This window comes from Stigmatopora argus, chromosome 21 (genome assembly GCF_051989625.1).
Source record: "Stigmatopora argus isolate UIUO_Sarg chromosome 21, RoL_Sarg_1.0, whole genome shotgun sequence".
NCBI lineage: Eukaryota > Metazoa > Chordata > Actinopteri > Syngnathiformes > Syngnathidae > Stigmatopora > Stigmatopora argus.
The window spans coordinates 7,427,484-7,439,279 of NC_135407.1; the positions used below are offsets into that span (position 1 = coordinate 7,427,484).

Consider the following 11,796-nt stretch of genomic DNA (forward strand, 5'->3'; position numbering starts at 1 on the left):
GAGTTGAAAAGGAAGCCGTGAGCTGTCAACTGGGGATCAGTACAATCAAAGTTGAAATGGAGCCTATGAACTGTCAACTTGGGATCAGCGAGAGGATTTTAACCAATTCCAAAATAAATCAGACGCAGAAGGCTGCAAGAAGGCATCTGTATTTGACTACTGGGACCGGGGACGGCCTTATTGCAAATAAGAGGAGGGCGTCGCGAGGGCAGGGGTTAAATGGGTTAGTGGTATGAAAGTGAGGGGAAAAAATGTCAAGTTGTGCACCACAATTGATACGATAGCGAGCATCTATGCGGGGTTCAGCAAGCGGGGAAAATCCTCTTTCTAGGTCCGCCACTGAAATCTCTTCGGATTTAGAACGCGTCACTGGGCCGATGCTTCAAAACACTCCCCAAATCCTGGATATCCCCCCGAGAGGGAACATCTGTGAGCCGGCATGGCCGACAGATGAGAACGGGCTCGGCTACGGGGCTGAAAGAATCGGTGGATAGTTTATGTCTCGTGTCAAAAATGTTTGAATACATTCACTGTACACTACTATGTATACATAATATTAGGAAAAATCTGTGTTTTTACAACGGCCTTAGTGATCGGTCACTGGGAATCACGGGGAAGTTGAAGTTGTGATATATTTGGAATATGTATTTGTGGTCATGGCTTACGGGAATAAAAGAAAATCCGGCATAACTTCTAGAGTGAATGGATGGATGGGATAATACAGTATGTACGGTATAGCAAACGTGAGGGGTCATTTTCCACTAACACATTAAAAAGAGGTGGGGTCTTTGAGGCTATTCAGATGTAAACGCCTGGCAATAAATGCTAGAATTATAAAATAAAAAACATCTCATTTTTCAAGCAACATTTAACCAAGCCTTTGAACTATAACAGCCTTTACTGTGGTGTACAAAGTCTACACCCTAACTGGGCTCAGCATGTAGTGTTTATGTGCAATAAAAAGGTGTTTATAATTTCATATAGACTTAATCATAAACGGACTTCTCCAAAACCCACAATAAAATAGATGTGAACTTCCTCCATCTCAAGTTCTAAGACACAATTCTATTGGTGTTGGCAATCCTAACACAGTATATACAGACAACCTACCCTTGTTTAACATACAAGTACTACATAAAGCCTCGACATGTGCATCATAGACTTTTGCATGGAATTCCAGCACAGCTCAATCCAAAAGATGACGACACAAAATGTTTTTTTCTAGCCATGTTTCTAGAACTGCTGTAGATTGATGTCTGATACCAGTTTTACTGTATTTTTGACTGTAGTTATCCAAAATAAATTACCAGCGTACATCCAGATGACCCACAGAATCCCTAGCAACACACAAATACGTACGAACAATACAAAGACTACGGGAGCCAAGAACGACTCTTGCTGACGGACGGGTTCCACTCCAACTATCTGCTCCCATCAGGTGTTTAGAGCCATTGTAGTCCACTCCAAAGAGAGGAACAGGTGTATGTTTATACAGGAAAACAGGACTTTGTTGCCACCTCAGCAAACGGCTCACTTGTGTGGATTCACGATTAATGACTCTGTTCAAGTTACAGTGGAAATATTTGCTCAAAAGGACCCGATCAACATGAATTACAACTGACATGTTTGTGTGAAGTCAGAAAAGAAAGAATGTTCGATTCGGTGGAACCAAAGACAAACAGGAACCAATGGGAGAAGGCGAACCCAGAGAGACGCGATGGGGATGAAAGCCGAGATATAGATTGTTCACAGGGGCCGAGGATGTACGTTAAAAAGCTACGCTACGCTCATGAATGCGGTTTTTCCAAGGCCACGCTCATTCGCCATGGCCCACCTCTGGCTCAGACACATGGAGCTCCGCATGGGAGGGCGTCGGAGCCAGCGCTTTCCTTTTCATGTGGAAAAAAAGCAGGGAGGAATGAGCTGAAGTAACCCAAGCTGCCGAATTGGTCCTGGAGGACCTAAAAGCTGCAACTCTCACTTTTATTAACGCGTGGGGCGAAATGCCACGATCGCCGGTGACTTTAGCGTAATTTGGAAACGCTATACCTTCGGATCCGAGTTCGCGTGACGTGCCGGGGGATCTACCAAATTGATCTTTGTCAAGTTCCTCGTGCAAATGTGTGCTTCCGTGAGGAGAGCGTGAGCTTGCCAACTGGTTTTGGCCATGAAATGTCCAGATAGAGCAGCAAACATGACCCGACGCTTTGCGAGCCATCCAGCGTTGGCTTTTTACGCAGTGAGAAAAGACAGCGGACAGCCATTTATTTTGTTAAACCTTTAACCTCACAGTCTAATATACTTAACAATGTTTCTCCTTGGCGCTGGAAATCTGGCTACTTCTGCACTGTCAAATAATTAGCACCACATGGGAAACGAGCTCACTAAGAGACATTTACGTTCTCGTGTTTTTCGTTTTGGTGAGGAAAACGGCAAAAACTTTGTTGATTAGTTGCAACTATAAGAAAAACAAAACTTCAATCCATCCGTTTTCTCTAATGTTTATCATGTTCTGGATTTTAGGTAAGCAGAGCCCAATCCTTGTGAACTGCAGGGGAAGGATTGGTCACTCGCCTGGACGATTTTACGGAATACAAATAATCGTTTACACTTACGTTCGGGATTTATAGTCACTGAGGGAGTCATGCTCGCTGCACTAAAGTTAGCCATGTGTTTCACTACTGTGTATTAGCACTGACCCACAACTCCTTATGTTTTGTATATGTGCTTTACTTAGGTAACCGTTTCATTTACTTCAGTAGCTTTTTTTGCAAACAAATACAATATTTCCTTCCCGAACTACCACATTCTTGTAACCAATGTGCGGACTCCTACTTTGGAAGAACAATATAAAGCTAATTTCACCTTATCCTACAAGTACAGCTCCAACTTAATGAATAGAATCCAAAGACAAGTGAAAGATGATACAGATCCAGGAACGAAAACAAATTCTATTAATTAAGGCTAGATTTTTTTGATTCCTTTTTTTTACTGGCTGAATTGGTCCAAGTCCAGCACACCACACGATGATAAGAATGAGCACCTGACTGACTGTGTGGCCTCAGATCTGCATATTAAGTTCCATCTGCTTTGAGAAAACAGATCTCATTTGGATGAGTCTACATTTGAAAAACATCCCAACTTCCTTCTCCCCATTGTCTGCACTGATGAAATGGGCCCATCGACGACAGAGGAAAGAGATTGAAATGAAAATGGACCTTCAGTCCGACAAAAGAAGCATGTGGCACTTTCAACTCTTCTGTCTGTCTGCCACATGGAATGAATTGGATCTCCATGTGCTGTAACAATTAGCATTTAGAAATATAACCACAGTTGTTTTGGGGTTTTGCTTTTCAAGATTTATATCGAGACCGTCCCACAACTCAGAGACAAACCCTGTTGTTTAAAAAAGAAAAAAAAACTGCGCTGGCTAGCCGACTAGGTGAGAATAAACAGAATTAGACCCATTACACTTGCCTGTCATAAAATTATGAACATGTAGTCAATTAATCACGGTACTGGCGCTGTTTCTAGACAGTAAATCAACACTGTAAATCTTCCACTCTTCAACAGATCTTTGTTGAGATTACATTTGCTAAATAAGAGGGTCCCTTGAACTCAATCCCCAAACCGGGCGAAGACGTCAAACGTGCCGGTTTTAATGGACTTTGGCATTTGAGACGTCCAACACAAAGGTTTCGGGTTACCGCAGCTGCACCGTGCGCAATTGGGATTGGGAAAGGCCATTTGGAAGGATGGCTCCAAGATAGAAATGGGATCTGGTGGACTTGATGCGACCTGGACCACCTCTGCCAGTGAACACTGACAGTGATGGAGAAGAAAAACAAAAGCGCTGGAGGAAGGTGGAAGAATCGCAGAGGAAATGAATATCTTACGGTAACACATGGTGTGAAAGAAAGAAATGTCTCTCTCTCTCTCAATGACCTTGTGTTTTTCATTCCTCCCTCCCTGTCTCCCTCCCAGCCTCCCTCCACCCTTCCCACTCCGTCTCTCCTTCCTCCTCCACCCCTCGCTCGCACTCCTCGCTGATTGAAATACGCGAGCCCAATCGTTGTGGGAATAAGACCAAGCCGTTCACGAGAGAGGGCAGGACCGCTAGCGTGTCTAGCGATGGCTTGGATGGCCTTGGACTACTTATTTATTGATTTATTTGTCTGTCTGCTGTTATGTGTGCACTATGGTGAAAGCTTTAAATCTCATTACACTTGTATAATGACAATAAAAACCATCCAATTCAAACGTGTGTCGAAGAGCGCCGCGTGTCCACGACCGTTTTTGAACGTCATTGGGAATATCGGGGAAATTTGCCGATTGCAAACATGAGCCCGAGAGGATGGTGGGAGCGCTGTGTTGAAAAGATGATTACCCGGTGTCCTGCCACAAACTGCGAAAGAATGACTTACAGATGACTTTCTGGCTATGGTTTCCCTTTCATATAAATAGAGGCACCTCTATTAGATAATGATTTCGAATCCTGTGTATTGTAAGATCTGCTTTCATTTCCTAACTGCCTCCTCCTCGCTATCTCAAGGCCTACCACAGTATAATGTTCTTCTCCAGTTTCACCTCAAACCTGCTTTGGTTTATGTGGGCGGAGGGGAGAGCGTTTGTTTGCAGGACGGCTTTGTTTGCTTACACTCATCCAATGATCTTGGCCATTGGTTCCGTAAATACTTGAGTTGGTTTTTCTGTGAGCAGAACCGGTAAAGGACTTTAAATTTATCGCCACGATGTGAGACTTCATCAATTTTAGACCGAGCTTATTTTTCCTTTCAGCACGCTTTTGTAAAGGGGGGTAATTGGGTCCTTATGATGATACCACGGTCTTGGGTTGCTGACCCTGCAACATTTTTGCGGTAGGTACATGTTCACTGACAGCAATGGGTTCTGCTAGTCTAGGGTTAAGGGGCGTTGGGATGGGATAATTAAAATTCAATGACATCTGAAACAAGATGAGGTCACCATAGTCGATACATCCTCCCTAATAACTGTTTTCGCAGCCGTAGGGAATACGGTTACGTCTCCACTGATTGACAATTACAGGATGTGTTTTGTTTTAGGAATTAGAATTGCCTGGCAATAGGGTAAAATTACATCATATGTACCAAGTACGACAACTACCAAAATAGACCCAATGGAAGATGTGGTCGGATTAAGAGGTACATCTAACCTGACTTGCCTATTTTCTAAGACTGAACCGTAAAGATAAAAACTGCTCGTCCATTCACCAAACCAGAATTGCACCTGTGGCTACTAAAAAAGTGACACCGACTGACCTGCGCTGGCTCGGCCTGAAATGACGATTCCCACTTCCTTGATCCAGGTGACAGGTCAAACATGGTACACTGCACATCCTTTTCCTGCGGTGACCTCATACATCAGCAACGATAGGAAATGATCCTCCTCCCGGTTCACCCAATCTCCACATGACCTAGAACGGAAACAGACAGCAAAATTATAGACATCCAATTGTCTGCCAGGCCTCGGGTAGTTCTTGCAATTCCTCACAGCCGTGCTATATATGTCACAAATACACTTGGAGTCATTTATTAAACGAGATGAACGCGAACCCAAATTGAACACACTTGAATAGAGGATGGAGATATAAGGGCAAAACAGACTTAATTACATTTTGGAAACATACTGTTCTACTCATTTTCTCTTGTTCTTCTGTGAGAAATGAAGTAAATCTACATGAATTATTTTTTTCTTTTTGTTAGGCTCGAAAGGAATTATCGAATATGCATGCTTCAATTTGATTTGTATACTTAATTTCAAATGAGGAGGACGGTTAGAACAATTTTAACTTTTAAGTAAAGGTACGGCTCTACACGGATGATGATGTCATTCCATATGTTGGTACTTAGACATATTTAGTTCATGGAAATGTAATAATATTGGAAGTTATTTGCAATATTCCACCGCCCAGTAGCAAAGGTTGTTCATATAGTCATTTATTTTCGGACTGTCATACAGTTTGCAAGTATTCAAGTCAGGACGGTGGAATTATTGGATGATATTTTCCAGGAGTCGCTATTTTTAGCTCAAGTCTACCTTTTTAAATCGGGCATATGAATCTTTAAAAACGTGTTAATGAAAGAGTCTATGGTCACAGGAGCGTCCCAGTTGCCTGTCATTTTTTCCCCAGCCGTTACAACGTTACTGTTTACTAACTGCCGTCATTCACGTATTCTATTGCTAGTACCTTCGTTATAGCTATAAATACTGCTAGTCACGCTCAGACTTTTGCAATCTACAGTTTTTGACTCTTTGCTCATGACAGCGATAGCGGAACACATGTTTCCAATCACTGAACGTGTCATGCTTATTTAAAAACTTCCCAATTAATCACACTAATAAGAAAAAGTCACAGGGGTGGTCTCAAAGAGAGCTTTTTTTTAAAAATCACCTTAAATAAAGCATATACAGTTGAGTTTCCACGATAAAGCATTGGTTTGTCACATTTTTACATTAACGTATTTTAGAGAGGGGTTTGGGTACAGAAATTAGGGTTGCGAGTCCTTGGTTTAAGGCCATATTGGGTATTAGAAGCAGCAGTAATTGTAAAAAGAACACATGTCGGTGAGTATTGTTGTCTGTTTATGTGTTGCTTCTTCGTGTGTGAGAAGTCGCGCTTGTTTGAAGATTTTAAAATACCACAAAATCAACGCATCCTTTCGTTAGCACGTCTTTGACGTCTCACATTCGATAGCATTTAGCCGCTTGTATAATTGAGGGGATTTAAATATTCAATGTTTAATTCTTTTTCTTTAATGTGTCAGCTTTTCCCGTAAATTTGGAGAGGGACAAACAGCTTGAAGCACTTTTCTTCGTATTTGGAAAGCTATGCAAGTAACGAGTGAGAAAAGGCCCTAGAAAAAAATTTAAACTGCCTTTTTATCTGTTTCAAAAACGTATGAGGAGTAGAACTATAAAGAAGAAGTGATGGTATTTGTTTTTAAATAGACTGATTTCGATCTTATATTCCTAAAATTTGGCAATTCATAAATATAGGAGCGCATTCCTCATGAGTGTATTAAATCAAAACACTTTATGGTAGTAACTAGGATACCGTATGTTGAGTGCAAACGTGTCGGAATGACCCTCGCGCCACAACGGACGCAGTGTTAAAACCAATGGGGTGTGCGAAAGGTCACGGGTCGCCAACTTGTAAAAAGAAGGGAGTGGAGCCCCCGCATGACTGAGCGGAGATTGACGACAACTCAGTCTAATGACACGCTTATGTTATACGTCATATTTCATCTGCGTACCCTAGCAGTTATTTTTCTACCTTTTTTATTTTCTTATCCATGCTTCAAAGTCACTTATCCCTGTTTGACATGTTTTCTCAGAGCGGCTATGACTGCTAATACGGTGAACGCTGGAAAACCAAACAAAGAACGAGACAGCGCTCCATCACCCTACCTGGTGATGTCATGATTACACAAATACTCTGTTAGCACGGCTCTAGAAAGTCAAAAACCGGGCTGCTTACGGGCAGGCATGTTGTGGCAAATCGGAGACATTTTGGGGAAAGTGGCATGTTTTGAAGTCCCACTCCTTCATATTGTAAACTGGAACCAGACCACGTAGAGCCGGAGGTTCGGTGTGAATGAGTGGGTTGTGTCCGCAAACAGTCCGCCCTTTGAGCTTCCACCCAAGTGGGTCCACCCAAGTGGACTGCGAACGTTGGTGGTGGAGGTGTCGCCATCGGGATGCTAAGTGCGTCTGACCGAGACCACTCAAGCGCGGCCTTATTCTTGCATTTCATTAGAACAAGCATTACCACATGTTCCACTCTTAACCACTTTAATCAAATCTACCTTTTGAGAAAGGCGCTCTGTTCAACATTTGGGGAAAGGTCACGCCACTAGAAAAGCGGCCAGACGAGAAAAGGAAAATAAAATCTATAATTCCGTGATGAGGCCTTCATGAGTCAATCTGCTTCGAAATAAATACTTTTGGAAATGAATGTGAAAATATTCACCTCATGCGCGTACGTGATGTCAACGGTTACGCGAATTTATACGCCAAGGGCTTCAAAAGGAGCTTTTATGAGCAGTCGGTATTTTTGGCAGTGACGTCGGAGCTCGGACGATGATTCATGTGAGGAGCATAAATGTCAATGTACACGTGGCATTTCATGGCAATTCATGTTGTAGTTGTAGACATATTTCAACGTGCTGACAAACCAGTTCATATAGAAGAATTACATAGATAGGCATAGTTGTCCAAAGAAAAAACCTTGAGCAAATCACATAGTGAGTGCTAAAACGATAAATTAGTCGTGAAGAAAGTATTTAGACTCGCAAGATTTTTGCATTACACATCGTCTCAAAGCGATTGTTTTACTGCAAATTATTTGTCGAATAGGTGAACCTCAAGATTTATTGTATGAGGATTTGATTCACGTCGAGCCAAGTGTGTTGAATATCATAAAAATGGAAGGATTTGGGCTTTTAGGTATACCAGGGGTCGGGAACCTTTTTGACAGAGAGAGCCATAAACAATTCATATTTTCTAATGTCATTTCTTGAGAGCCATTCTCAGAATTGAAAAGTCAAAATACATGAAAATGTATGATTTTTATGTTATTTCACTTTTAAAGTACAAAAAGTCTCTGAATTCTTTTGACAACATTGTTATGCTGTTGCTAATAATCAATATCCGTGTGCGGTCGATTGGTCGCCGGTCTTTTGGTCGTCGGTCTTTTGGTCGCCGTCTTTTGGTCGCCCCGACCGCGACAACGGGCGACCAAAAGACCGGTGACCAAAAGACCGACGACCAAAAGACCGGCGACAAAACAAGGTAAAACAACACTGTCTACGCATCAATAAAAGCCAACAATGGCCATGAGCAGTTTCACTGAGCCGACGTGTGAGTGTAGAAGAGTTTGTATGTACATGCGTTGTCCCTTTAAGAAGATACGTCTTAACAAGTTCTCCAACCAAAAACAATAAAAGTCCGGGAAATTTGGAGCTTTTCTTTAGCCTAATAATTACTAGGGCATTAAGTATGACTAAATAGTCATTCGCAGTTTGTATTTAGGGAATTTGAGCAACGATTTAAATGGTAATTATCACTTACTACCTTCCGGGCGACCAAAAGACCCGCAACCAAAAGATCGGCGACCAAAAGACCGGCGACCAATCAACCGTGTACCATCAGTATCAATGATATGCATGCCCAAGAGTCATAAAAAACAAAATTATGATTAAAGTGGCGCTCCTATTAGTGCGTTTGGGACTCACCAGTGATTTTACCAGCCATACGCACCCATGGAAAGAGCCACATATGGCTACCAAGCCATAGGTTCCCTACCGACGTATACCGTTATAGTGTCAGAGGATATTGAAATAATGATATCGTCTTCCTCGTTGGTGACGGTGATGACGATAACACATTGCTGGCGTGATGGAAGTTGGAACGACAAGAGGAGATTCTGGGCTATTAGTGGCAATCAACATGCTGCATAATGAACATAACAGATGACGTGACGCATCTTTTTGGTCTGATCCAGCATGGGCCCAACGCTATGCATGTTGCCGTAAAATCCGCATCCAATTTTTGCCTTCCCTTTTCCCCTTATAGGAACCATATGAGGGTCCTTAAGCCGGCTGACGGATGTTAATGTTGACAGGCGGCATGTAACGTGGGAGTTGGGACTAAATGCTACATGCTATTTAACAGGCTCATCCCTTATCTTTTCCCTGTGGTTTTTTTAAAAGATTTTTAAGGGCGAGTTTATGGTCTGGGTTGCGTTGGCATAAGCGCCAGGGAGATGACAAGGGAGGAGGGGGGGCTAACTGGAAAAATGTTTTGGGCTTGATGAGAACCGTGGAGAGGGCTTTCGACACTTTGGTGCTGAATGGAGGCCCACAGGTGAAGCTTGTGTTAAGTGGGCGTGGTCACATGTGCAAGAGGAGGAAATCAGACATGTGCGATTCATTCCGAGGTACTTTGAATCAAAACGTAATGTTCAAGGACATGGGAAAATATTCCTGTTAGAGGTGTACATTTTTGGGGGGTGGTTCAATTGATTTTAGCCCAAATGCTTTGGTGGATGAGAAACACAGACCTGAAATTTTGAAGGGAATATGAGCTCAAAGTTGGACAACCAATCAGAAGAGCGATAAAATAGAAAAAGTAAGTTTGGGGGTTTTGGTTTTTTGGGTTTTTTGCATTTTTACGAGGATATGCAAAATAAAAATTGCTAATGACAGAATTATTAAAGGTCTGTCTGGGCAACGTCAGGCAATAAGTTGATGGCAAATGATTAATGTGAACTGGAACAGGCAATATTATGAAGCCAAGCCATCAAAGGAGTAATGCTTGAATCTGACACGTTAAATGCAAACATAAAAATTTGGAATTAATGGCAGGGAATGTACTTTTTTTTTGTAACATCACAACGCTGAATTGGGATTTAGCTGTCAAGTCGTAACAACAACCATCCAAAAACAACATTTAGAATAAAATAAGACCTTGTGGGTTGCTGTCAAGTGGATTGTTAAAAAAAAATGATGTTAGTTCTTCCGTGCTGATCAAACGTCTTGAACGAAAACATATGTCTGAAATAGCCGTGCTTAAAACTCTCCAAAGCTTATTCAATTCAATGTTTCACTCAACAAAACCTATTATACTCATTACAAATTTGATTTCAAGTGCCCCAAAGTCATGCTTTTTGAAGCACGATCATGACTGGACGCAAGAAAGACAGGCTCGCCATCACAATTAAAAACCTGCTCCGATGTGACACTATCAAGTGTTATTTTAAAAAATCTGAGGCACGGAGCTGAAAGGCTTGACATCCATCCAAAACCTGTCTAATCACTCAAACCAGTTTGTAATGGAGGATTTACTGGAAACGCAGATTGATGCTCTGGCAGATTGACATGGGGATTAGATGTATTTTTTTGTCATTTAAAATAGTAGCACAGATTATGTCCATTTTGCCACTTGAAGAGTGATTTCCTGCGGACTACATCTGGATCAAGGCGATCGATACTACACAGACGGGAAGCCCGTTGGGATTTGGCTCCTTTGTGAAGCGGAAAACTCGCATTCCTGCTTTTCACTGGGAATGAATGCACTCGATAACGCCTCTAAAAGCGATACAAACATGTGCAGGCGGGGAAACGGGCCTCACGACGGCGAGGACAGGTGCCGTCCGCCCTCGAGGTCGGCCTGCGTAAACTTAAGATATTTGGTTGCCGACTCGCGCCATCCTCGAGCCAAGCGTTTCCGACCTGTAAAGTTCTGCAGCTGTCGGACGGCTGCGGTCGGGAGAACAAAAAAACCAAAGGGAAAAGAAAACCGGGGCCGAAAAAGGATTGCTGGAAACAAAAAAAGAGGAGCTGTTTTACCAAGAGCCTCGCAAGAACGGTTCTTTCAGTTGGAGAACAAAAGGGCCGCCAGAAGTTGGAAACAGAGCAAAGGCATTAAACAGCTCAGCAGGGATGCTCGTAGAAATCAAAGCCAATTAGAATACATGGCATGGCAACAATATCCACAAAATATTACCATTGTGCAATCTTCTTTTGATTTCAACTTGTATTTTGTCGCAGATTTTTTTTTTTTGACATCATTTGCCAACAGCTGCACTGGTCCAAGTAGAACTTTAAAGATACAGTCAGTTATATTCGAAATACAAAAGTTGACATGTACACATTATTTAGTAAATGGGAGTTTTTGGTTATTAGCCTCAGGAAACATTGACACATTTAATTTGACGCTTGTTGGCGTTAGTGTGATGAAGCAAACGCAAATCAAAAT

The 11,796-nt window shown here is 42.2% G+C and overlaps 1 protein-coding gene across 2 annotated transcripts in view; it reads right to left on the reverse strand.

Moving 5' to 3' along the window:
- col8a2 (collagen, type VIII, alpha 2) overlaps positions 1–5,363 on the reverse strand; it is a 53,692-nt gene extending 48,329 nt beyond the window's left edge. Inside the window, exon 1 of one of the 2 annotated variants that reach the window (XM_077590927.1) lies at positions 5,298–5,363. The gene's annotated coding sequence lies outside the window, so the exon portion shown is untranslated. The remainder of the gene's footprint in view (positions 1–5,297) is intronic. The other variant, XM_077590926.1, reaches the window with a different exon arrangement.
- Positions 5,364–11,796: the final 6,433 nt, after the last annotated feature.